At 45.5% G+C, this 27,903-nt stretch overlaps 1 long non-coding RNA gene across 1 annotated transcript in view; it reads left to right on the forward strand.

Annotated features, from left to right (window-relative positions):
* Nucleotides 1-27,903, forward strand: part of LOC125083150 (uncharacterized) — a 112,891-nt gene that overhangs the window by 76,271 nt on the left and 8,717 nt on the right. Inside the window, exons 11-19 of the long non-coding RNA XR_007122184.1 lie at nucleotides 8,547-8,850; nucleotides 12,196-12,321; nucleotides 15,256-15,390; nucleotides 16,292-16,423; nucleotides 16,532-16,720; nucleotides 17,755-18,101; nucleotides 20,029-20,240; nucleotides 22,035-22,241; nucleotides 23,638-23,823. This is a non-coding gene — a long non-coding RNA (uncharacterized LOC125083150). The remainder of the gene's footprint in view (nucleotides 1-8,546; nucleotides 8,851-12,195; nucleotides 12,322-15,255; nucleotides 15,391-16,291; nucleotides 16,424-16,531; nucleotides 16,721-17,754; nucleotides 18,102-20,028; nucleotides 20,241-22,034; nucleotides 22,242-23,637; nucleotides 23,824-27,903) is intronic.

Here is a 27,903-nt window from a genome sequence, read left to right on the forward strand (position 1 = left end):
TGAGAGGGCGACACACTCAGTGGGTTAGAAGTTGTGGATATCTCCCCCAATCCATCCCTCTGTACATTTTCCTGGGAAAATCTTCCATTTGGCTGTTGCTGAGTTGTAGCCTTTCTGTTGAAACTATAATAGGGACTAGAGTGCTTTCATGAGTTGTTCTAGCGAGTTACTGAACCTGAGTGGGAGTCACAGGGACCTCCAAGTCTGTGGTCAGTTGGACAGATGGTTTGGTTTCCTGGGGACCACATTTGTGGCTGATGTCTAAAGTGGGGGCCTCTTGTGGGACTGAGCCCTTAATTTGTGGGGTCTGTGCTAACATTTGAGTAGTGTCAGCACTGGATTGAATTATTGGATACCGGTTAGTGTCAGAGCATTAGAAAAGTGATCGGTATTGGAAGGACGTAGCTGGGGATAAGATGGTGGACAAGAGCGGACATGATTCTGTTCTGTAAAGCTTACAAATACCTTAATTGGGTTATTTCACGCTATGCTAAATTTCACCTACCTCCAGATCCTCTCACCCCAGTCTTTAGAGACTGACCCTTATGGACCACATCCATGGGCACCCTGCCCTTCGTCTCTGGTTGGACTTGACCAAATGGGGAGCCCTGGTGGGAAACTGAAGGGAGGGAGAGAGCGAGGTCACTCAGGATACTTAACTCTCCTAACTTCGTCCTTGGGAAGATGCCTTGGCTCTGTCCTGAGACAGAAGCCCACTACTCCTTTCAGGACAGCCTTCTCTATATGGCTTCCTCCTCCTTCCAGATTCTGTTAACCACTGCTCCTCTGTCTTCTTGTGCCGAGGGGGTGGGAACAGTGCTTCGGCTCCTAATCCTAGATTATCGCCCCCACAATTCCTTTTTTTTTTTTTTTTTTTTAATATCCTGGGTATACCTTTGTAAAATTTAAAAAAAATTATTTATACAGAATAAATAAACCTTATTTGAATGATTCTGATAGGGACGAGCCATCTCATTGGGACCCTAACTAATACAAGCACTGTTCATTTAAATGCCAGACTTGTGGCCAAATATGTTGATTTTTGTTTTAACATTGTGGATGCTAAACCAGCCATTTAGCTGCTGCTTAAGAAGGCCACCCTCATTAGCAGTGATACAATCACTTCACAGAATGCTTATCTTGGTACATCCTTTGGCCTGAGAGCATACGTTCGGTGAGGGAAAGAGAAGGGGAACTAGGCCATCAGTTCTGTTTAATAGCATTTGCAATTGCAATTTCAGTTGCCAGAATACTCTTCTTACCCATTATGGTTCTGGCATTAGTGCTGTATTCCAGGCTTGGGACATACAGCAATAGCCCAGGATTTATACCAGCACGATACATTCTGATGAGAGGCTGATAAATGTTGTAGAAAGCGATTGTTATTAGCTGTTTTATTGGTGAAATAAAACAGGGTAGTAGCACTCAGAAGCTCAGTAATTGTGCCTAGGACATGTTTCCTTCCATGCCAAGCATTACGTTTATTACGGGTCTTTTCGTGTGAACCTCCCCCTCCCCCAACACCTCCTCTAGAATTTCTCAAAAGCTGGTTTTCCCAAATGATGAGTGTCTGTAAAAAGATTCCCATTTATAAGTTTGCCTTTCATTGGAGTTACTTTGAGCCTCCTTTCATCCTTATTTTGCTTTCCAAAGCTATTACTGAAATAAAAAGTTGGGATGGCCAGACCGGATCATGAGAGATGGCTTCAGCCTCTTTGTAATTGTCCATCGATCTGTAGATGAGAGGGAAAGCTTTTCTCCCAAGATGGTATATGATTACATTTCAGGAGAGCTGGTGGGAGGAACCCTCATCCTTGAAAAAAGCACTTTCACAGGATTTGCCCCCTCATGCTCTAGCTGAGGAAACTGAGACCCAGAGATACCAGGCGGGAGACCTGCCTGAGAACACGACTCCTATTAGTGTACTGGGGCTGCTGGGACAGAGGGCCCCAAACTGAGTGGCATAGATGACAGACATGTATTGTCTGTGAGTTCTGGAGGCTAGAGTCCAAAATCCAGGTGTTGGCAGGATTGGTTTCTTCTGAGGGCGGGGAGGGATGGAATCTGTTCCCAGGGTCCTCCTGGACTTGTCCATGGCTGTCTTCTCCCCACGTTCATTCGCGTCATCTTCCCACTAGGTGTATCTGTGTCTAAATGTCCCCTTCTTACAAGTACACCGCCATATTGGATTAAGGCCCATCCTAATGACCTCATTTTAACTTGATTACCTCCCTAAAGACCCTATTTCCAAAATGAAGTCACATTCTAAGGTACCAGTGTTAGGACTCCAATGTGCGAATTTGCGGGGGATTACAAGACAAGCCCAAATACTGCCTAGAACCTTGGTCTTCCAATGCCCTTGTTTTTTCCCTTCCTGCTCCATGTGTCTTTTAATATCCGTACTCTCCTCGCTGCAGAGGAGATGTGTTCTTTTTCGTGGACATGGGGTACAGAGGTGGGTCAGAACCTCCAATTTCTCAGACATTTCAAATCAATTTAGAAGAATATCCAGTCTCGGTAAGTTCAGGGGAGTAAGGATTCTTATTAACATAGCCTGAAAATAAAATCAGCTTGGAGGTAAGCAACACATTTTTTATTATTATGTGGCCGATAATGTTGAAACTTTTGAGTGAGAGATGAATTTCTCCCAGACTTCTCTCATAAACTGCGGCTGATACTGTCACACTGTGATGAGAAACGTGTTTGTCCAATTGTTTTCCTCTTTGATGTGGAGCTCTCTGTCCCCGGGGCAAAGACTTCCACGGAAGCAAGGCTCCCTTCTAGATGTCCTGCGATGAGGCTTTGGCAGAACCAGTGCCCAAATCCTGCGTTTTAGGTTTAATTCTAAGAATCATTTTGTCAGTGTAGAGATGTTTAAAACATCTAAAGGTTATGAGGCGGCCACAATGGTGTGAGATATCTGAGGGAAATGTTTGCACATTTGTAGGAAGATATTTTTGTCATGTTATTCCAAGTGATCTTTTAGAGAAGGCAGATCTAAATAAGATAAATTAAAAAAAAAAAAAAAAGGCTTAGAGTTGTTAGTTCCTGTACAATGTCACCAAGGTCAAGGTGGCTTGCTCACTGTTGCATTAATGAAAATCGCTTTCATTAAAAGTTGGAACAGAGGGACGCCTGGGTGGCTCAGTTGGTTGGATGACTGCCTTCAGCTCAGGTCATGGTCCTGGGGTCCCGGGATCGAGTCCCGCATCAGGCTCCCAGCTCCATGGGGAGTCTGCTTTGCTCTCTGACCTTCTCCTCGCTCATGCTCTCTCACTGTCTCTCTCTCAAATAAATAAATAAAATCCTAAAAAAAAAAAAAAAAGTTGGAACAGAAGACAAATAACGGGGTTGGCCTCTTTGGTAATGATCTCATGCTCCCTGTTCTGGTGGAGCCCACCATGCTCATTTCGAAGGTGGAAAACCTGAGGACCAGAGAAAAAACATCAAAACATCATTTGCTCAAGTACGCTCCTTCCTAGACCAACGTGCCTCTCACCCAGGGCAGCAACTGGGATGTAGACACAGTGGACTGAGGGGCCATCCCAACCACCCAGCACACTCACTAGCGGTCCACGTAGGTCTGGACGAGGCCAACTTAACTTAGTCACAGGAAATGCCTCTTGGCTCTGAAAAGAGGTAGTGCCCCCCAAATCTAGGATTTGCCCCCTGGATCCCTCTGCTTCTTAGCATTTCCTGAGGCATCACCAGCCATTCAATGTGTGCCAAGGAAAAAACATTCGGTGGTGAAACGAATTTGGAAGATGCCACACAGTCCATCTCTCTTTAGCTACTCATCGTGCACGCTGCAATATTGAAGCCTCGCGCCATGTCTTGCCATGACGAAGCCATCTGACTTTCTTTAATCATGTGCTTGTCAAGTCATCTGAGCGTGGACCCATTTATTTATGTAAAACCTGTGAGTTGCACACAACACATTTTGAGAAGTGCTGTCTAAAATTTGCATAAGTTGAAGAGAGATATGGAAGAACAATGTATATACTGGAAAAGAAATGAGATCAAGGTCATAGATGGCTGAGCAAGAGCTCTGCAGAGATATCCCTATAGACACTTGTGTGACCATCCTTAGAATCACCCACACAAGATTCCTTGTGGCTACTGGCAGGGAGGGAACAGTACGCTGGACTGGCCAGGCTTTTTGCTCATGAGGTACTTTATTAATTGTGAGGGTGTTGATGACTGTGTGTGTGCACGTGTGTGTGTGCGCGCATCCTAGATAATCAGATGACTTCTGAAAGAAAAGAAGTATTGGGACAAGAGTGAAAAGGCAGGAAGTGGCTTTGGTCCTCATTGTGGATTTGTGATGTGACATCCCTGTTCCTCCATGGGTGAGAGTAGGTGTTACTGCATAGCTCTGGATCCCTCTGCCATCAGGCGGCCCCTAAGGAACCAGGAGGTCTCCCTGGACACTTGGGACCTCAGCAGATGCTGTCTGAAGGTGGAGAGGGGGAGGAGGTTGTCAGGCTGATGACATAATGTCTAAGTGTTTGGGTCACCTCGGGAGGAGCTGAGTGTTGGGTGCAAAGGGCCATGTCACTGCTGAGGAAGACGCGAATGGACTGTCAGACTCCCAGCAGCAGCCTGACTCGCTCTGCACAAGGCTATAGTCACAGGTTCCTTGAACAAAGACCTTCTGGTTTTATGACAGGAACCATCTTGAGCTAGCTGAAGAAAAAAAGATACGTTGGGTAGATGTTTGAGCATGCCGTGGAATTTAAACAATGGGAATAGCCAAGTCTAGCCAAGCCAAGCCAAGTTCAGAAGATGACAGTTTGAGGGATCTGTCTGTAAGTCTGTCTCTGTGAGTCTCAGCTCTTGTTTGGGGTAAGGGTCTACTCTCGTCCATTTAGATAAGACACATCTGTTTGTTCAGGAGAGACTGGCAGTACCTTGATCTCAAGGAAAGCTGGTCCTCTCTTCAGCCCCCCGGGATGAATTGTGACTGAAACAGTCACAGTAACCCAATTTCCCATTATCAGTAACTGGTCTCAGAGCGGCCATGTGACCCCGGATTAACATAGAAGCTAGAAATAGAAGGAGGCTGAATACAGATGCTGGGAAAGTTGTTGTCTTCCCAATAAAAGGGAATGACAGAATCGTGGGACATGGCTCTTTCTTCCTTTGCTTTGCCCCTTCTCTGGTGTTCAGACGTGATGCCTGGTGACACAGCAGCCATTTTGGGACTGTGGCATGACAGGCACCAGAAGAAAGCTGTGTGCTAGTAACAGAAGGTGCAAAGGAGAATGAGCAAGGTCCTTCCTTGGTTGAGTGGCCACCCCGACCCTGGACCGAACACCTCCTGATTTGTACTTATTTGAGAAGAATGAGACCCTGGTACTTGAAATCACTGCACTTGAAATCACCCAAAATCGTTTCTGGGTGAAAAGTTACGTAGTATAAGAGTAGATGTCAGGAGCCAGCCCTGATGATGAGAGAGGGAGTGTCAGATCTTGAATGGGGAGGTATCCAGAAGTGTCTATGAAGGCCAGCTTGGAGCCTTGGGAGCTCACCAAACCGTCTCTGTGCCAGTACGCACCTGTCCTGGGTAGAGTTAACTCTTTAATGAACTAATTGTACTAACTGTATGGATCCCTTGTTAGCTACTGGATATTTTTTTTTTTTTTTTTCTGGTGCTGGGGATGGACTGGGGAAGACAAGATGCTGGCTCTCATTTCCCTACAGGGACTGGAGGCAAGGAACAATAATAAATGAAGGGGATAATCGGAGATAGTGAGAAGTTCTTTATGCGATAGGAAGGGAGTGTTGTGATGGAGAGTTCTGGGAGGTGTGTAGGTGGCCTGAGACGGTGACAGTTGACATGAGCCTTGAGTTGCAGAAGGGAGCCAGGTGTGAGAGACGAGGCCCAGGCCCAGGATGGTGGTGCAGAGCCCCAGGCAGGAAGTCTTCTGCTAGAGACACAGAATGAATCATTAATGGGTGTCCACGGCGAGGGGCTGTGGGCGGGCGCCCGTGCTCATCTTGTAACCGTTCGGGCCACTTGGCTCATGGGCTTGTGATGTAGCTCGAGGCTGTTGACCAGGCTTCCTTCCTCAAAGGTGATGTTTCCTGTCCTCTGCTTCAGGCTGTGAGAGCCATGGGAGTGGGATGGCTGGGGCGGTAGTCATGGGGACGGACCCCCCTTCCCTTCAAGAATTGACCCGTCATGCTCAGCCACAGCACAGAGGCCCCCCAGGGTCCCGGCTTCCCTTGCAACAGCATCAAGCCCATTCTGGAAAGACGAGCAGAGCCTCCAGCTCTCTCAGCACCATGCCCCAGTCACCCGCATGACTTACAGCCCCCACACTTGACCTGCTTTCCTGTGGCAAGGCCAACGCAGAGAGGCAGGAAGACTGGCGGGGCGCGTGGCCGTGACTCCCAGCCTGTCATGACTGGTCGTATCTGACATCATCTCAAGTGATACTGATCAGTGAAGAGGTCATAAGAGGTCACAGGGCTAGAAACTCCCCGGAAGTCCTCCTGCCCTGCATTCCCTCATGTACCTGACGTTACCCAGAACAAAAGTGTGGGAGGCCCCACCCCTTCCAGCTGGTTGCCCGAGGAAGCAGGTGCTCACCTAGTCCCAGCAGAGAGTCCAGTTCTCTTTTCTCTAACTCTTGAACTTGCGGGGGGAAGGGGGGTTGCAGTTAGAAGCACTGTCATTATATCATATCCCTGGGCTGTGAGACTGCCTCTCAGGTCCTGTGTCCTGAATGGGACCCTAGATGAGTGTTTACCATAGGAGAGCAACCCGGCCTGGAAGTACCCAAACTACCCTTGTGAAACCCTGGTTCCCTTCTCTTGGATCTGGGACCAAACCAACCACAAAATTTCAAAATTGGGAGACACTCCGGTGATTAATACGCCTCCTCTTATAGATGGGGAGAGGGGGAAATGAGCCGGCCAAGGTTCGTCCTCATGCTACAGAGCAAGGCTCTTTGGGAGGCACATGGAGCTTTCTCGGAGGTTGACCGCATTCTGCTGTGACGTGCTGCCTTGACTTATGGAGCCAAGAAAACAAACTCACATGTCACCAATGTGTATAAAGTTCTTTGTTCCTCCGTCCAGGATGAATCACTGTTCCTCTGTGATAGGCATTCACTGTTCTCATTTCAGACAAGGAAAGTGAAGAACATGAATCTGTTTAGTAAGTGGCAAAACCGAACTCAAGCTCAGGCCTCCCGGTTTTTATTCGAGACCCTTTCCAAGTCCGTCTCCACTTTTGTCCTCTGGGGGTTTAGGGGCAGAGCAGAAGTTAGCTGTAACTTAGGGTGGGATCCGCAGCAGGTGTCCTCGGGTGCTAGGAGCAGTGTCCTCAGGTCTAGAAGCAGGGTCCTTGGGTGCTAGGATCCGTGTCCTTGGTTGCCAGGAGCAGGTGTCCTCGAGTGCTAGGGCCTCTAGGGGAAAGGATTCTGATTTTTAGCGAACACTCTTGCCTCAGCATGTGAATACCTCCCTCTTAGAGCCCCTGTATCTGAGGCAGAGTTCCCATAGATCCTATCGTAACTGGGTGCTGCCATCTACTTACTTTAATTGCCACCTCCGGGACACAATGGCACAGAAAAGTCCAGGCCATTAGAACCAACTGGCTCTGTCCAACTCCTGGCTCCAGCACTGACTCTGAGTGACCTGAGACCTCTATCACTGAACCTTGTGCTGTCTCAGTGTTCTTATCTGTAAAATGGGGCTAGCAGTAGTAGCCTTCCTGGGATGGTGGCTGCAGACTAGAAGAGGAAGCTCTTAGAAGAGGAAGCAATCAATAAATGTCAGCGGCCGCTTTGTTGGTTCTCCACACAACAGAAGGAATCCAGTCACAGAAGCGAGTTTTCTCCGGCGGTACAGAGAAGATATGTTCACCGCTCCTGATGACAGGTAGGCATCCCAGGGTGAGAAGTATACAAAGATACACTCATGAGCGCTTCACAGCTTGACTCTGGAGACTGAGCTCTCGCAGACCCTCTACTACAAGGGTATCTTCTTCTCTGTCACCGTCTCCCCTCCAACAGCAGAAGGCTTTGGCTGGCCCACCCGAGAGGCTACATCTTGCCTGCAAGTTCTGCCTACAGAAAAAAGAGAAGTAAGAGCCTCTTATGTAACTTGAAGAGTACAAAAGATCCGATGATAAAAGCCACTGCCCTGAACTTTTCCAAAGCACAATAAATCCTTGCCTACCATCCTCTAGTCCTTGGCAAGGCATCCTTCGTCTGGCTTTCGTAGACTAGGAAAATAGTTAATGAACCCACTCCCATTAGGTTGTGCATTTGTGCTTAAAGGCTATGGAAAGGCTACTATTTCAGTGGGGTCCTGTTGTCTAAAATACGCCCCACGTTTGCTTTATGGTTTCTCGGTGATATTCTGACTTTAATTTGATTGCTTCCTGTGAATGGGTATAATCTCTGGAGAAAGCTGATTCTCCCTCTCCCCTGTCTCTCTCTCTCTCTTTTCCCAGCCTCTACTTTTTTGTTTAGATCATCTCCCTCCTGACCTTTCAGCAGCTCAGCACTTTTTTTTTCCTTCTTTTTTTGCAGTGCACGAGCAAGGCTGGAAGACAGAGCCAAGACACAAACTGCAAAGCAACAGCTCAACCGCCCAGAGCGAGTGGGCTTCGCACTATTTCTGGCCAGAGCAGATGTGGCCTCGGTGGGCCGTGGGGAACAGTATCCCTCAGGTAAAAATAAACTCATACCGTTAGGACCCAAAGGATGCCGATTCCTCATTCCCAAGCAGATCGTGAACTGGGAGCTGTGTGGAAAGACAACTGGTTTGGGAATCCGACAGGGTTCTGCCCTGGATTTCTTCCAGATTGCGCTACCAATCGGCCATCTGGTCTCGGTGAGTGCATGTGACATACACGTACATTTTTTAAAATCAACAACACTAAAAATAAGGCAAACGCGGTAACACAACTGAGTGCTGCCACGGAGTGCGTTCTAGGCAACAGTCCTAACGTTTCGACCAGCTCCCTGCAGAGTAGCGGAGTACTTGGCAGACTCCTCCTGGATCCCGTTTCCCTGCCTCCCAGCCCAGAGACAAACACTGCCCAGACCTTCCTGCTTTCTCAGGACACCCACATCTTTCAGCTGTGGGTGCTGCCATTTTGTTTTAAAACTTCAAAATTTTAAAACTTGAAAGTAAATGGAAACACACTTTACGTTCTGCCACTTGCTGTTTTGTGTGTGTGTGTTTTGTTTTTTTGGGTTTTTTGTTTGTTTGTTTGTTTGTTTGTTTTTCCCATTGAGCTTAGATTTCAGCAACATTGCTCTGGTCCATTCGTTTTAACCGCTCTGTGGCATCATGCTGCACGGACAGCCTGCTATGTGTTTTGTCGATCCTCTTGTTGATGAACAATTAGGTTGCTTCTTCTTTTGCACTACAATAAACAAGGCTTCAGTGAATGTTCTTATATATTTCCTATACTAACGTGCCAACGTTTCTCTTAGACGGTGTTTTTTCAGACTGTTTTGTCTATACCCACCGTTAAAGATACACCTTTCATGGTCGCCCAGCCCATGGGTTACACTGTGTGTGTGTGTGTGTGTGTTTGTGTACACATATATGTGGAAGAAAAGGTTCCCAAAATAGTGCCCATATTTTCTATTCAGTTACGATCCAGTTTCGTGTGGCCTGAAAGAAAATGTATTGGTTACAGCATACTGAAGGGATCCTCTGAGCCATCTCTGTGAGGCTTTGGGTAAACACTGTTCTGGGACACATGCAATCCCTGGGTCATAGGTTATACCCAGTTTCAAATTGAGGCATTCTTTGTGAGTTTTCGTGAGGTCATGTTAAGCACGGACATGTATAGTTCCCTTTAGTTAGCATTCTAGCTAAGGAAGGAGGCTCTTAGGTCATTTCGCCTGTCCTGTAGCTGGAAATGAAAGTCCTCTTTTGAGTTTCTGGGCTTTCATTTTTCATCTGTCACAAGATACCAAAACAAAACAAAAATACTAGACTCCAGTATTTTGCAGACTGCTTTCTCATCAGCCCTCGGGGTCCTGGGAAAGACTTCAGGGTCGGCCACAAAGTGTGGAAGTTGGGGGTGGGGGTGTAGAGCAGGGAAGGGGACAGAAGGAGGAGATGGAATCCTGGGCTTCTCCCCGCAGTTCCTTCCAAAGGATTCCATGGTAGTATTTCTCCACTGTATTTCCATTACATTTACTTCGCCAAAGGGAAAAAAAAAAAGGTGTGCAGGTTGAAAATATTCTTAAACTATGGGTTTAGATGCTCTCCAAGGCTCTTTCCAGATCTAAACTTGAATGAAAATAATTTTGGAGGCTCGGGGCCATTTAAACTTGTAGCCAGAACCAAAGAACGTGGCAGTTGAGGGGTGAGGGCTCTGGCAAGCAGGGCTGGCCACCTAAGAGTCGGTCTGTCCCTCTGCCACTGTGGGAGCTGACATGGACTGGGGGCTCTCAGTGACCTCTGGACACTCTGCAGCTGGGGTGGCCACTGTGGGGATGGCCATGATTGTCCTGTCCTGTGGGCTCCTTCCACATGAGGCTGCTCTAAAAAATTCTGTTTTCATCATGCTCGTTTATTCTGTAAGGACTTAATAGACGTTTTTCTGGGCGTCATTTCTGCCCCCACAGACTGTTCCCCGTGCTCACAGCGAAGCTCGTTTGCTCAGCGGGGAACACACACAGTTAAACCATTCTGTTCACAGAGATGAAATTTTATTATCAGTTTAATGAAACTGTTCAGCTCCTCTCCGGTTTATTTTTGCCTTCCCAAATATAGTAAGGTCATAAAAGGAAAGAAAAAAAAATGGCAGTGAGCTGGTAGTAAAGTGACTTCGGGGTGGGCAGATGTTAATTTCTGCGGGACCGTGGATTCCTTCCAGAATAGGCTGGCTTTCCGTCTTGCTCCCGGCACCTCCCGGGCTGGACGCCTGCCTCCCCTCAGATGGCAGCCCTTCCCCTGCATTTGTCCTGCTCGCATTTCATCTTCCTTAATCACTGTTTTCATCACATCACTCCCAGGCTCAGAAACCCTCCAGGGATCTTCATTTCCCACCACGTGAAGTCCAAATGACGCTGCCTGTTTCCGAGGCTTCTCCTAATCTAGTCTTTCCTTACCTCTCCGGCTTTATTTCCTTTGCCAGATGTGGTTCTGGTTCCTGTGGCTTAGAGATAATGGAATTTTTGTACACATCACCACCCATCCGTCCCCCCCCCCCCACCGCTCCAAATTTGAAATCTGCATCTTTTTTTTTTTTTTTTAAGAAGATTTTATTTATTTACTTGAGAGCGAGAGAGAGCATGAGGTAGGAGGGGCAGAGGAAGAAACAGGCTCCCTGTGCTGAGCAGAGAGCCTGATGTGGGGCTGGATCCCAGGACCCTGAGATCATGATCTGACCTAAAGGCAGATCCTTGACCAACTGAGCCACCCAGGCGCCCCTGCATTTTCTTAAGTAAGTTCAGCCTAGTTGCCTTAAACACAACAAAGCAGCGAGAATTCCTTCCCTCGCCACAGGCTACGGCAGCGTGGCTATGGGACTCTCTGGGGACAGCAGGGGAAAGGAAGCAGTTTATGTCCCTCTGTCCCTCTGTATCCCAGGAGAAGATGGGGCACTGAAAGAGGTAACTCTGTTCACTAAAGTCCTTGCTGAAAAGCTCTGCCAGTTTGACAAAACAGGCAGAATGCACACAACTCCGAAGACAAATGTGGAAGATATTCAATTTCAAGACAGGAAGGGCTGGTGCAAAGCCTTTGGAGAAGGGTCCACCCTGGCTCAGGCCACAGTCAGCAGGTGACTGAGCCCCGGAAAAGATGCTGTGGGGGCTGGTAGAGGAGAGTCCGGAGAAGGCTAACCTACCGGGGCAGGCTTAGCACATCCGCAAATACAGTTTCTTTTCAATTTCGTATTTAGAGTGTGTGTGTGTGTGTAGGGACGCTGTCCTTTTGTTTTTCTAGAACAATTTCCATAAGTCCTCATTCGTCCATTAGCAGCTGTATGATTGGGGGCAAGTTTCTTTACGCAGAAAGTGGAAGCAATAATGGTACATCACACGCGGCGTTGTTGGGGGGACCGAGTGAGGGAACGCCTGGAAGAGCACGGCACGTGGTCCAAGACCAAGATATTAGCTATTATTACTATCACAGTTATTAGAAGTACAGGTAAGCGGCTCTTTGTCTGAGCAGCTGCTGGAATTCCACCTTCTCTCCCAATACCCTCAGGTCACATGAGGTGAGCGAGCATTCACTCAGTGCTCAGTACCTGCTGCGCACTGAGGGGACACGGAGGAGTCTGACATGTTGATCTTGCCCTTGGGTAGCCTGCCTTCTAGCAGGGAAGACAAACCTGTGAGTAGATGATGTCAGGTTTTTATTTTTATTTGTTGATTTTTTTGGAGATAGAGCATGTGTGCCAGGGGGAGGGACATAGGGAGAGAGAATCTTAAAATCTTAAGCAGGCTCCACACCCAGCGCTGAACCCCATGAGGGGCTCGACCTCACAGCCCTGAGATGACCTGAGCCACAACCAGTGTCAGATGTCCAACTGCCTGAGCCACCCAAGTGCCCCACATTCTTCTAGTTGAAGGCTGGGCTGGCAGGACAAACCAGCTAGTCACCGCTAGCCACGTGTAGCTGCTGCGACTGAGTTGAGATGTGTTCTCTATGTAAAATACACATTGGATATTTAAGAAAACGTAAAATATCTAATAATAGCCAGCATGGTATTGATTACCTGTTGAAATGATGACATTCTGGGTATACTGGGTTAAATACAACATAATTTTTTTTTGAGATGTAGTTGACACACGATGTTGCATTAGTTTCAGGTACACGACATAGTGATTCAGCAAGTCTGTGTGTTATGCTATGCTCACCCCACGTGCATCTTCTGTCCGTCCCTGTAGGACATGCTCACAATACCACTGACTCTGTTCCCTGTGCTGCACCTTTTATCCCTGTGACATATTCACTCCATAACCAGAAACCTGAACCTCCCACTCCCCTGCACCCATTTTGCCCATCCCCCTACCACCCTGCCCTCTGGAAACCATCAGTTTGTTCTATTTATGGGTCTGTTTCTGTTCTTTGTTCCCTTTTTTGTGGATCCCACATACAACTGAAATCATGGTATTTCTCTCTCTCTGGCTTATTTCACTTAGGATAATACCCTCTTGGACCATCCATATTATTGCTACACACACACACTACATTTTCTTTAGTGTTAATCTATCAGCGGACACTTGGATTACTTCCTTCTCTTGGCTATTGTAAATAATGCTGCAGTAAACTTCCATCCTTTCAATTCAGTGTTTTCTTTCTTACATCCTTTCAATTCAGTGTTTTCTTTTTTTCTGGGTAAATACCCAGGAGTGGAATTATGGCATCATATGGTGTTTTTAATTTTTGGAGGAATCTCCATATTGTTTTTCCCAGTGGCTGCACCAGTTTACATCCCCAACCACAGGGCACAAGTGTTCCTTTTTCTACCTGTCCTCCGCAGCACCTGGTGTTTCCTGCCATTTTTAATTCTAGCCATTCTGACAGATATAAGGTGATACCTTGTGGTTTTGATTTCCATTTCCCTGATGAGTGATATTGCGCATCTTTTCACATGTCTGGTGATCATCTGTATGTCCTCTATGGAACTGTGTCTCTTCATATCTTCTGTCCATTTTTAATCAGATTATTTGCTTTTTTTGGTGCTGAGTTGTATAAATTCTTCTTCTATTTTGGATATTAACCCTTACCAGATATATCATTTGCAAATAACTTCATCCTTTGAGTAGTTAGTCTTTCTGTTTTGTTAATGGTTTCTCTTACTCTACAAAAGCTTTTTATTTTGGTGCAGTCCCAATAGTTCATTTTTTTCTTTCTCTTGCCTGAGGAGACATATCTAGAAAAATGTTGCTAAGGCCAGTGTTTAAAAGATGACCGCCTTTGTTTTCTTCTAGGAGGTTTATGGTCTCAAGTCTCACATTTAGGTCTTTTTTTTTTTTTTTAAAGATTTTATTTATTTATTTGAGAGACAGACAGTGAGAGAGAGCATGAGCGAGGAGAAGGTCAGAGAGAGAAGCAGACTCCCCATGGAGCTGGGAGCCCGATGTGGGACTCGATCCCGGGACTCCCAGGATCATGACCTGAGCTGAAGGCAGTCGTCCAACCAACTGAGCCACCCAGGCGTCCCTCACATTTAGGTCTTTAATACATTTTCAGGTTTGCGGGGTTGTGTGGGTGTATAAGAAAGTGACCTAGTTTCATTTTTTGCATGTAGCTGTCCAGTTTTCCCAGCACCATTTATTGAAGAGACAGTCTTTTCCTCATTGTCTCTTCTTGCCTCCTTTGTTGTAGATTAATTGACCCTATAATAGTGGGTCTATTTCTGGGCTCTTTATTCTGTTCCATTGATCTATGTGTCTATGTATTTGTTTTTGTGCCAGTACCATACTGTATTGATACTAGAGCTTTGTAGTGTATCTTGAAACCTGGGATTGTGGTACCTCTAGGTTTGTTAAGATTGGTTTGGCTATTTGGGGTCTTCTGTTCCATACAAATCTTAGTATTATTCTAGTTGTGTGAAAATGCTATTGGTATTTTGTTAGGGATTGCACTGAATCTGTAAATTATTTTGGGTAGTATGGACTACCCAAACCCATTGGAGGTCCCTAATAGCTAAACGTGTGAATGCCGTCATATATACTCTCCTTGGACTCCATGAATGAGAACATATCAAAAGCTCTCACCTTCCTCTAGGATTCTCATTCATTAGATCTGTATGGTAGTGAGCAATTTTAAGCTATCTGCTCTCTAGGACTATGTGCAGAAGGGAATATTGGTTCTTCCCATCCATGAGCATGGAATAATGACTTGTGTCTTCCTACATTTTTTCATCAGTGTTTTATAAATTTCAGAGTATATAGGTCTTTCATCTCCTTGGTTAAATTTATTCCTAGGTATTCTATCTTGGTGTTGTAATTGTAAATGGGATTTTTTTCTTAATTTCACTCTCTGCTACTTCCTTATTAATGTACAGAAATGCAACTGATTTCTAGGTATTTGTATCCTGCAACTTTATAGTTATTTTAATAGTTTCTTAGTGGCATCTTTAGGGTTTTCTGTGTAAAGTGTCATGCCACCTAGAAATAGTTACCATTCAACTTCTTCCTTACTTTCCTTACCCCCCCCCCCAAAAATATATATTCACCTGTTCCCTTTAATTTTTTAAAAACTGCACTACTAGAAAATGTAAATTTATGTGACTCTGGTCCAATTTCTATTGGACAGCAGTGGTTTCCGGTGATGCAGGATGCTGTGGGGACCAGCGGGGCAGCATGTCATCCAGTCTGGGGTGCAGGAATGCTGCCTGGAGGAGCGGATGCATCTGTGCTGAGTCTTAAAGGTGGAGCAGAGGTCATCCAGGTAGGGACACATCTTGAGGATATTCTGGGTTGAGGTACCAGGAAAGCAAGGAAAAGTGTGGTGTTGGGGAGGAGCCCTGGAAGGCAGCCAGTCATTCCCCAGCCTAAGGCATTAGAAGTTGGGGACTGGACGATGATGAAGCTGCCTGAGAGGTGAGGCCTGGTGTCCCGCCACTTAACATCCGGTAGTCATTAAATGCCCTGGTCCTCGTCTTATATGGGAGGGCTGGTTAGGTCTCTACTCTTTGTTTGAAGTTTTGGACCATCAGCTGTTACCAACTGGAAGTTTAGGTCTCTACAAGAATAAGACCACCCTGGAAGATAGGACTAATGCATGTACATATACTGCTGGGAAGGCAGGATGCCGTTTTCCCTTCTGCACATAGTCCTAGAGAGTGGGTAGTAGCCTAAAATTGCTCCCTAGAGTGTAGACCTAATGAATGAGAATCCTAGAGGAAGGTAAGAGCTTTTGATATTTCTCATTCATTGGGTCCGAGGAGAGTATACATGAATGCATTCACACCCATTGATCCCTGACCTCCAGTGGGACTAATTCCCACCCCCAAATTCTCACCAATGATACAGTTGACCTTTGAACAACACAGGTTTGAACTGCGCTAGCCCACTTATATGCAGTTCTTTTTTTAAACAGGACACCACTGTAAATGTATTTGCTCTTAATATAATACATATATAAAATATGTTTTAACTTTGTGATCAGGACTCCAGTCAACAGGCTATCGGTGAAGTTTGGGGGAGTCGGAAGTTGTACGTGAATTTTTGACTGTTGAGAATTGGTGCCCTCCACCTCTGTGTTGTTCAAGGGCCAACGGCATAATCATTTATCCAATGATGTTAATTTGGAAGCTCATTATAGCCATTCTATCCCAAATCACTCTCAGGTCTTCTGCCATCAGTAACAAATTATTAAAAGGATATTTAGTAGGTCACGCAAGGTGAAAGAGGACTGGCAAAAGGAGACGGTGCAAACCCAAGTGGATGGAGAAGCTGGAGAGGGAGAAGACATCTTCAAGGTTGGCTTCCCACTCTCTGCATGTGACTCACACTGGGATTTTCTGAAGGTGCCAGTTCTAATCCCTTAAGCCGAGGGGGTGGGAGCAACAATATGTATTTTTATCTAGCTTCCGGGTGATGTCAGTGCCGCTGGTCTGTGGACCTCGCGTTGAGTTGCAAGGTCTACAGGGTCCGTTTGGTGCAATTCTTTACCATGGCTGGAATTTGCATTGCGACAGCCGTGGTGTGAGTCCTTGGACGCCTCAGAGGGAAGACCTAGAGCCTCCTTTGTGCTTCGCGTCTTCCTCCTCTGTGGAGTGAGTCAAATTGTTGGAACAGTTTTTCTTGTCCCTAGATGCGCTCTGGGAAATCTCTGTGCATTAGTCCTCATTCTATTTTTGGGAACCCTGAGATACGAACCTGATCTCTCTCTGACAGCCAGGTGGAACTCTGAAGAGCACTTTTGTATCTCCTTTCATTCTTTCAGTAGATTAAATCTCCTCCTCTCCTTTAGCTGTTCATGATGGCACCCTCTGGACTGCCCCAGGAATCTGTGCTTTAAGTGTGCCTCTCTTAACCACACACAGCATCCCAAGCTTTGTCTGACTATCAGAGAATAAAATGGGCCTAGTACCGACGTGGCTGTTGATTCTCTACTTCGGCCAGAGTCCTGCGTCGTCCTGGCATGTTGATACTCTTGGGTATCAGTGCTTCCGAGCCCTTTAGTGGACTGAGCTAGAGAAAAGTGTGTATGCTTTTGTGTGCAATTATGGTCCAGTGATTTTCGGATTTGTCCGCGCACCCATCCATCTGTAGAAAACCCTGTGTCTACAGTGACACTTCACTCCAGGTCAGCTGCAGGTTGTTCTAGTGTTTTCCCTTTCCACGTTTATAACTCCCTTCCTAGGAGTAAAAAACCCACCCTCTGATTATCTGGAAGATCGTTACCTGTGTGACCGAACCCTCGGGTAAAACCAGTCCTTGGTCCACCTCCGTCCTCTCCCCACGCATGGCATGTTCATGCCACCCAAGTTCCAACACATTCCCACTTCCTTTGGGATCCAGCTAATAGCTTCCGGGATGAACTATTTGGGAAGGGATGGGAGAGGGGGCCAGAATGAGGAGGAGGAGAAAGTCGATTTTCTCTTTTGACTCCTAATTTAGTGAATTATGCTAATAGGTTTTCTAATACTGACTCATCAGTGGACTTCCACATTGTGCCCTGCTTTGACTTTTTTACTCTTTTAAGATTTCTTGGCAAGTTAATTTATTTTGCTGATATGAAAAGGCTTTGTAATGCTAGACATTTTCTTAGACATTTCCTTAGATTCATCCTTTTTGATTTCTACAGGGGGAACACAAAGCTTTTCCTGACTTCCATGGATTTCTCCAGAGCCTTGGCTTTTGGAAATTCTACCAGAATGACGGCTGCATTTTTAGTGGTGGAAATTATTGATAGGTCTCAAAAGCAAGGAATCAGAGAATATCTGTTTTCCAGAGGTAATGTATGACTTCCACCAAAGCCACACCAGTATTTCTAATACCTTAATGAGTTTTTTTTTTCATAAGAACAGAACTAAGATTCCTATCATTTCCTGGAATCTCAAAAGAGAAAAAAAAAAAAAAAGGAAAGAAAGAAAGAATTCAACTAGATACCCATTTGTTAGCCCAACATTGGAAGGGATCAGCCTTTGATTGGTGAGCAAATCAATACCAATACCACTATCCTTCATCTCTTCATATCCAGCCTGCCCCCAAAGATTTTCTTGGAACCCACAAGGTTAATTGAAAAGATAAATCTGCTTTGGAAAGCATTTGCCTTTTAAACAGAGATGGAGTTTGGGGGAAGTGCCACGTAGACATTTATCATTCTACAAATCATACTTATTGTCCGTGACCCGAAACCTGGAGCAGGTTATGATGGTTAAATAATGTCCGCAGTCTTGCTCTTTGGGGTGATCATTACCACACTACCTTGGGTCTTTTAGGCCTAAAGTGCATGTGTTGCTTCTATGTATCTGAGTAGTTAATTTTGGAGGCAACCATGTTGCAGATCTGATCTCCATCCTCCGACAGATAAGGCCTGGATTGCTCTCCTTTTTATACTTCATTGTTCACACTTTCTTCCCCATCTCCCACCAGCCCTCCCACCATTTCTATTTAAGGAAGATATTTATTATATATGTAGATTTCTCCCAAAAGATCTACCTATGCCACACGCACACATACCCACAGTCCATGTGCACATCTCTGTATTTTTTTTTTTTTTCTTGACTAGGTCACTGCTGAAAAGAAACATCTGAGTATGACAGAAGCTGGTAACAGAGAGGAGAAAGATGGTACTTTTTGGTTGCTGAGGTTTAGAATTAATTTTCGCCATAATTAAGTTGACTGTTGGGGAACTGTGCCTCCCTGTGAATTGCACACTTCAGCTGTGTCCCTGGCTCTGGTCACCCACAGAGAGAGTAATTATCCACATAAGGAAATGCCTAAAAACAAAGAATAATTAGACGTAGACTTTTAGAAGCATGCTTGTTTGGTGGGTCACATTTGTTTTAGAAGCACATCAGCTGGGATATGGTCTGAGCCTGTGATTAGAGCACTCGTTCATTCAACCAGCAAACATTTACTGAGAACCGGCCACATGCTGGACACTGTCCTAGGTGCTGGCGAGGTACTCCTAAGCAAAGAGAAATATGAGCCCTGATGGTAAATTAAAGACTGGTTTTCCCCCAAGCAGAAGCTCTGATTTTTCATTTTTGCCAGTGTAAATATGAAAATTCAGAGTGTCAGTACTCCCACCATAACCAGTTTCAAGCTACCCGTGTTCCTCATTGCCTGGCACATAGAAACCGGCAACCATCATTATAGTCCTATCTTGATCCTAATTAGCGTCGTTGGGCTTGCTGTAACAACATAAAAAGAAACTCATGACCTACAGGGGAAGTCTAAGATGTACTCAGGGGTGTGTGTGGAGAAGAGTCTGAAAATGCACACTGGGTTTGGTACGATAACCTCAGAAAGAAAGAGGACATTGCTCTTTCCTTTTTACTGAAAATCTGTAAAATGCAATTTTCATTAGTATGCATTTTTTAAGTTTTAAAGAAAGAATTTACAGTGTCCAAGTGGAACAAGCATCGCTTTCACATGATCTGGGCCCAAGAGTGACCAAATGCCTAGGGGATGCAAGCCAGTTGTTAGGAGAGAGTCCTGTAGCCACGATATGTGAATCATTGCTCAAGGACTGTTCAGTTGTTTTCCTGGTGAGAAGCAACTTAAACTATTGGCAGAAGATAAGTATCCCCGTTGCTGTAGGAAGAAAACCACCCCCACACTAGCTTAAGCTGGTGATTGTGTTTATTTCGCTCGCAGGTTTGGGTGGAGCATAGGGGGCGAACATTGTGTCCCTTCTACTGAAGCCAGTCTACTTGGCTTCCGGTGGACTGAAGAAGTAGAAAGTGGATGCTGGGTGTGGGCCGGGACTGCCGTGGGGCTGTGGCCCCTCCAGGTGGTCGGCTTGTCTCCCAAAGGTGAGTGTCCCAGAAGAGAGCCAGGTTCAAGCTCTATCAACTTTTATGCCCTAACTTTAGAAGTCCCACAACATCTTCTCTCCACATTCTCTTAGGGTGGTCACAAAGCATCACCCAGGCCAAGAAACAGAAAATGAGACTCTACCTCTCTTGGTTGGCAAGAGTGCATGGAACTGGAATACCGATGGGGCCATTTTCAGAAAGACAACCTGCTCCAAGAATTTCTCTCCTTTTCGATGTCATCAGCACCCCCAGCTGTAGAGAAAACATGGAAGTTAGGCAGATGGTCTCCATCGCCCAGTGGAATGTGAGTACTGCACCTTAACACCAAAAGAATGCTTTGTAAAAGCTATAAATTCTTACCTGGGAAACCCAGCAGATGTTAGCATTGTGTTCCCCATGTCTAGCACAGCCATGGTTTTTAAATTAATTTCCATGTCAAATGTCAGATTTGTCTTAACTGCAAAGCAAATGGACTCCTTACAGAGATGGTGGGAGTCTACCTTTGTTGGGTTGGACTCTGAGTTTGTATTTTTGTCTCTAAGCTTACTTCTCAAATGCAAACTAAGAGCACAGAAAGGAGATTCATGAAAATGAATGTTTTTCAAAGGAATGTTAGATGTTCCTCTTAATGCATATAGGTGTCCTTATTTCCTGCCAGCCACAGGATATACCAGGCCATGGTGAGCTCAATATGGTGCTCAGAAGTCCAGTTCTTTCCTCCTATTATTTACTTATTAGGGTTTGAGTCCGTTCATTCATTTGTATCCACAGTGTCCCTTTGTTCCCACTGGAGCATGCATAAATAGAACATAGTAACAGAAAAATACCAAAGATGTACAGATTACCCATACAGTAGCACTTAGAGAACTGTCAGAAAATACCCAATTAAGGCAGTCTACTAGATTTGAGTCTTTCTTTATGGTATGAATTGGTCGCCCCAAACCAGTTGTAAATTAGACGTGCAGGGATTCTCATTTGTAGAGATATTATTGCTGGAAGTTTGTACTACTTTGAACATACCCAAGTTCTTGCCTTATTTCAGAAGATGAGGTCACCGTAGCAGAAGTCTCAAAAGCCAAGCTCTTTTGCCAATTGACTATCCATGGCTGGATAAATCAAATTGAATTTGAACAAAGTTCTCTCCCCAAATACCTTCTCGTTCAGGCTGAAGACAACCGTGGGACATTTAAGACGATATTTTGGTTCTCAGGAATTTGTTGAAATTTTGAGCAGTCCTTTTCCTCCCACAACGACAGTGCCCAAAGAGCAAAATGAGTAAACTGACTGCCATTATTGTCCCTGCTTCAATGGAATTCAAATATTGTGTCTTCAAATATTTCTGTTCCTGATAATCCTTATAAGGAATATTTGCTGGTAATCCCGAGCTCAGACAGTCTGTCTGGTGGTTCTTCACTTCGACAGCTTTTTTTTTTTTTTTTTTAAAGATTTTATTTATTTGACACGGAGAGAGAGAAAGCACAAGCAGAGGGAGTAGCAGAAGGAAAGGGAGAAGCAGGCTCCCCGATGAGTGGGGAGCCTGATGTGGGACTCGATCTCAGGACCCTGAGATCACGACCTGAGCCGAAGGCAGACCCTTAACCAACTGAGCCACCCAGGTGCCCCACTTCGACAGCTTTTATACAGCTCATTCTTGGGGCTCACTTCTGCTTCCCAAAGACGCAGGCCAATAGGAGCCCAAGGAATATAGACTCTGTAGGGGTTCCCCTTCGGATCCTGGGAATCATCCGAGCCTTGGGAACGATTAACCTAGGTCATTTGCTAACTCCTGAAATTTTTGTGAAGAAGTTTGCCTTGATAGAGGTTCCTGTGGCTCGGGGCAAAACAGTGTTACCATTCCATTTCTATCCTTGGTAAACATTTTACAGTAGAAACTCAGGAATACACTGCAATTTTATATATTGACTCACTTTGTAGTAGAAGCTTTTAAAGTAGAAGCTTTGAAAAAGAGATGGGGAAAGGCATTCTAGTTCATAAATCTCATCCTTTCCCTCTTGAGCTTTGTGTTTGGGCTGAATTTTTTTTTTTTTATATTTAAATGTTCAATGTAATGCTGGTAATGATTGTCATTACTTGCTAGATTTTTTTAGATTTCCCAGGCCCCTTCAGCTGGAACTTATGAAATAAACAATTACAAACTAAAGTGGCAATTACTGGATAGAACCACAAAGAATAAATAAGGTTTCCAGGGCGCCTGGGTGACTCAGTTGGTTGGGCATCTGCCTCGGCTCAGGTCATGATCCCAGGGTCCTGGGATTCAGCCCCGCGCCAGGCTCTCTGCTCAGTGGTAAGCCTGCTTCTCCATCTGCCGCTCCCCTGGCTTGTACATGCTCACTCACATGTAAATAAATGAACTCTTTTAAAAAAGGTTTCCACCGGTAGAAGAGTAGATAAAAGATATCTCCAGGTAGAAGGAACATAAGAAAGGCACAAATGCCTTAGTTGTTTGGCACACTCACGGATGGGGAATAGATCAGTGTAACCAGGACCAGATCCAATATACATGGGAGGTATCAGTGGCTTGAAATATTCAGTCCTCGGCGATGGAGGCAAAGAACTCTATCTTACGTTCTGTTTCCTATTGTCGGGAGTGGCTTTTTGGAGAAATGCATTAAGATGGATTCTGAGGTTGCATCTGGCTTTGAGACTGATTAGGGCTCAGAAGATAGGACAACAGTATCAGCCACATATTTTCTCTTTTATACCCTCTTTTTTTTTAAGATTTTATTTATTTATTTGGCAGACAGAGATCACAAGTAGGCAGAGAGGCAGGCAGAGAGAGAAGGGGAAGCAGGCTCCCTGTTGAGCAGAGAACCCGATGCAGGGCTCGATCCCAGGACCCTGGGATCATGACCTGAGCCGAAGGCAGAGGCTTTAACCCACTGAGCCACCCAGCCGCCCTCTTTCATACCCTCTCTTAATTTGTCCTGCACTTGATTCTTGTTGGGCTATCTTTGACAAGGGAGTTTTGCTTCTGTTTGCCATCTGAACCCTGTTGGTGAACTGAGGCAGGACTGCTGGAACCTATGAGCTGGTGAGAACCGGGTAAAATACAACACAGTGTTCACCTCGGAGCTTCTGAATGAGTGATCCAGCCAAAGGAATGACTGATTAACTATTAATCTAGTTAGTTGTTTGGATGTCCATTTAAAAGCTGTGGGGCACAGGCATATTGTTTTTTTTTTTTCCAGAAGAAAAGGAGATAAAGTAGAAATTAGATCCTAGTTCAGTGTTTACCAAGGAAGTACACATTATCAGAGCAAAGCACCCGATTATACATGTAATCTTTGTTGGTGACAGTTTTTCAATTTAGTAGTTTTTCAGAAACCAAATACTTTCCATGCTTCTAAGGAATGTAAACATGTATTTACCTACTCTAAGTTGTCATTTATGTGAAGCCTCTTGTTGTTCCCGTTTGTATTTACGCCTGATAATCTCATTGGGACACAATATATATAGGCTTTTCATTAGTATCACTTAAAGATTTCGTATCTAATTGGCATGTTCTTTTCAACTCTAGGACTTTCTTGGGGGCCACACCTTAGCACTCTAAAATCAGGATGTGTACTTCGTAATATCTGAAAACCTCTCCCATAGCATTTCTTGTCCGTTCCAACTCTCACCTCCCACTCCCTCCCCCTGCTACTAGTTATTAGTTCTATGCTGTTTCTGGGCCATTTTAGAATTGAGGAAACAGGGAGAGTGCACACCCGACGGATGGATAACCCTTAATGATGTTGCAAAAACGGGAGAATAAGAACGTGACAGCTAAGACAGAAGATGTGTCCCCCTTCCTCTTCGCTTTGAATGTGGCTCTGTGTATGACTGGCAGCTGGAAGTTTGACAGGACTCTCCAACCGTGTCTTAAGGTACTGGATATATCTTTCATGTTCCTTCAAATACTTAATTTCTAACATTCTAAAATTATCTTGGTTTAGTAAGATAATAAGGTAAATTGGTTATTGGTGCTGGAGTGAACAATTTTACTTCTACCTGGAGATTAAGTTCCAAAACTTACAGTGTCCAGCCACAGGGAATGGGAAAGGTTTTCCCGTTCAGCCCAGGCTTTGAGAATGGGCATAGTCCTCTAAGAACATTCTCCTTGCTTCAAGTCTCCTGTTGGGCTCGGTCATTCCCCATGGTGATGCTTATGGCAAGCTCTTAAACATTTCCTGCCCAATGATTTGGACCTTAAAATAGCAGTCTTCCAGCCAACTTAAATCTTCTAGTTGCCACAGACAGGTAAGTTGTGTGGGGGTCAGACCGCAGTTCAAGCCTCAATATTACCAGCTTTTAGATTTGGGACCTGTCTGGTCACTGCACAGCTCTAAGCCTTAGTCACTGATTCAAGCCATGCAGAAAATAATCAGTGTAAATGAGGTTTACACATTTGGAACGTGTCAGCAGCAGCCTCGGTGCTGGGCGTATAGCACTAAACAGACTTTGTTCCGACTCCTTATGAATGCTGCTCAGGAGAAGATACAAGGAAGAGTTGCCAGAGGGAGAGCCCAGGCTTGGTAATGGGGTACCCTGGGTAGGTGAACCTTTAGGAGAAAATCCTTCAAGGCTGAGACAGGAGTCATTATGAGTGCCTAAACTTTCTTACCTGCAAAATGGGGACACACCTGCCTTGGGTTATAATGAGGAAATAGACATGAACATAACATCCCAAAGCTGTGCCCAACAGTTCACTATTGGATCAGAAAACATACATTGAATAGTGACCATCCTAAGCAGTGGGGATTAAAAAATGAGTAGGGGGGCTGTCCCCATCCTCCTGGGTCGCAGAGGCAGGTAGTTGAGGCCTGGCTCACTAGGCTGCCCTATTCCTGCTCTCACCCCACGTGCCTGTTCCCGTGTCTCAAGATCACCTGCTTAGGGAGGCCAGGAACACTTCTCTCTAGTTCACTAGTGCACGTTCATGGCTTCGCAGTTCTTAGTGGACCTTTGCTACTGGCCCTATGCCCTAGAGCAGGTGCAGCTCGCACCCTGCCTTATCCCCTCTCCCTTACCTGTCCATCTCCTGCTTGTCCAACTTTCAACAGCCAAACCCTGCACTTACCTGCCTGCTGGTCTTCTCTGGCTAGCACGGGCCACTCAGGCCATACCGGAGGGAGGGAGCCGTAGAGTGCGGGGGAACTTAGTCCACCCCCCCATGGCTCCACAGCCTCTGCCCTCTGAGGAATGAGTTCTAGTTACCCCATGACAATAACTCAATTGATAATTTACCCTACAATGGCTGATTTGCCTTATCTTACTTGCCCCACTTCCTTACTAGTGATTTCAGGGGCTCCCCCCGCACCTTTTCCCAAATAAACCACTTACATTGGAATCATTGCCTAAATGGCTATCCAAATTGAAATGTTCACTGAGCATCCAAATCCTTATCTTATATATGAATGATCCTGCTGCCTATAAAGCGCCCATCGCTCATGATAGGAACTGAAAAGGTCATGTACACTTGCAGCCACCAGTGGGAACATGACCTGTACTGTGCTAATTAGATACATCCAATCCACTCCCTTAAATGGGAAGCCCGTGTCATGAAGGAGGAAATGCCCGGACTGGATTCTGGGGACAGACAGTAGTAGAGACAACAACGTGAGTGGGAGTTTTCAGCATCCAGCGTTGGTGGCACACGTGGTGCCTCCCTCCCCGCCACCGTCCCTGCCTAGAGCATGGCTTCATTGAGCAGTTCCCCTAGGATGTTTCTGAGCACTGCTCTTTCCCTTGTACTCTCAGAACCTCTCCTCCTTTTGTCCTTTCAGAAATTCTTTGATCTCTCCGGTATCTTTTATGACAAATGCCTTTCCTGCCACCATGTCAGGTTTGTTCCAGAAGATAAAGCCAGGAACACAGTCCTCTACCTCTTGCAAGCAGATGGGATTTAGTACAGAAGGGGATAGGAAAGCCAAGCAGGGAGCAATGAGGTAACCCACAGATCACTGACACCTGGAGGCTGTTGTCACCCCTGGGGCTGGAGGGACCGTGGAGGGAGGGAGGGCATTGTCTGGCAGGAGCTAGAACCACACGGAGGGGGCTGCCAGGCGAGGTCACTGGTTGGGGTCCAGGACCCGAAGCTCCATAGGAAGTGGGGCAGAGAGAGTGGAAAAAGCATCTGGTTTTTCTTCCTTTCCCTCCTTCCAGTTTTATACCATTCCACCCAAAAGTTGAAAGTAAACAGATGCTAGAGGGCAAGGGAACCTAGAATACAGAACAGGGAAAGAGCCTAGAACTAGACCAGAATGCCAACAGGCAGCTGACCTGCACAAGTAATGGGAGCTCCCATACTTTTTGGCTGAATGAACAACGAGAATAACCAAGGAGAGGGCTGGGACCAGAACCCCGTGTTACACCAACTCTTAAAGGATGGGGGAATTAGACGATTGCCTCTAAAGAGACGCGGTCAGAGAGCTAGGAGGAAAGTGAGGCAGGAATAGTGTCCCAGATGCCACAGCTCCGAAGCCATCCTATCTGCCAGACTCCTAACTGGATTTCCACCAAACAGACCTCTGAATTATTCATTGAGTCTAGACAGGAGACTCAGAGTGCTTATCCGTGAGCTTTGGGTATCATCGCTTCTAATCCAGGCTATTCCCTGGGTAACTGGAGTTATTAAGTGAGGATAACAGTGCCTGCCAACTTTCACTGGGCAAGGTGAGAAGCAGTGCATAATGGAGATTTTTAAATACTTGGCAAGATAGAGAAACATGTCGCAGCAGGAACCTTAATTGATAAAGTAGAGACAAGTGCATTCACTCACACAGTTGGAAATGACGGGACTGTCTTACATGACTTCCATGAATCGATGGATTGCAACATCTTTGTTAGCAGCAGCGCAGAAGAGAAAACAAAGCTCTGTGCTTGGGATTTATGAGAAGGAACATGGTATAACAGAGCATCAATTTCAGATTCACGAGAACCTCATTCTAATCTCACCTTCACTGCTCGTTAGCCTTGTGATCTGAAACATATTTTCAGCTAAGCTTCAGTCTCTTCATGTTTAAAATTGATTCTGTGCTGGGCATTGTGCTGGAATACTAACTTGCCCACATGATGGCCACTTCATAAATATTTGTTCCCATCCTCGATCTCCTTTTCTTTTTTACCATAGCACTAGCGTAAGAATGAAAAGGTAAGAAAGTAAACTAAAATTCTTTCTACAAAAAATGGCTGTAATGAATCAGGTTTATGGGGAAATACTTAAAGGAATTAAAAACCAAATCTCAGCCCTCCTGCTTATGGTTGAAAACACCAAAATCCATGGTATTATCCATCCAAGGCCACTTACTCAGAATTTCAGATGGTCTTAAATTTATCCATATGGATTTTGCTTCTTAAAAAAAATCGTCATCTCCCATGGCTGCTGTAAAATGTGTGTTCACATATTTTGAGTGGGATTTCATTTTTAGGGCCTGCCTTGGTGTTTCTGTGACCCAAGCAAGGGGTTCCCAAGCCTTTATCACATGGCTTCTTCTTGACACAGCTGGAAGTATGATTGCCTCAAGGCCCATCATAAAGAAGCAGGCCCTCTGCTATGGGCCAGCAGCACCAAGAAGTGTTGCCAAGATACAGTACAAAGCACCAGAGCCCCAGGTCTCCCTCTGGGGTTCTGGAACAGTGGTCTTTGGCTCAGCTGTGGAAATTTCAGTTTGTTCATTGAAATCCAAACACACCTGTCCCCTGGACAGGAAAAGGCCTAATAAAGGGACTTCCTCCTTGCTGACTAGTCTTGGGAGTTTTATTCAGCCCTTAAAGGCGGTGTGGGGGCTGAGTACCACAACGCAGCCTAGCCCGGGAGGGAAGCAAGCCCCAGAGGTGGTCACTGAGATTGGAAAGTACCAGCCAGCATAGATACTTAGGGGCTGCAATGAGGGCACTCAGAGCTTGCCTTACCTTTGAAACATCAGATGGAACTCAGACAAAATCAGGTCACTCTTACATTTCAT

The sequence above is a fragment of the Lutra lutra genome, chromosome 13 (genome assembly GCF_902655055.1).
Source record: "Lutra lutra chromosome 13, mLutLut1.2, whole genome shotgun sequence".
Lineage (NCBI taxonomy): Eukaryota > Metazoa > Chordata > Mammalia > Carnivora > Mustelidae > Lutra > Lutra lutra.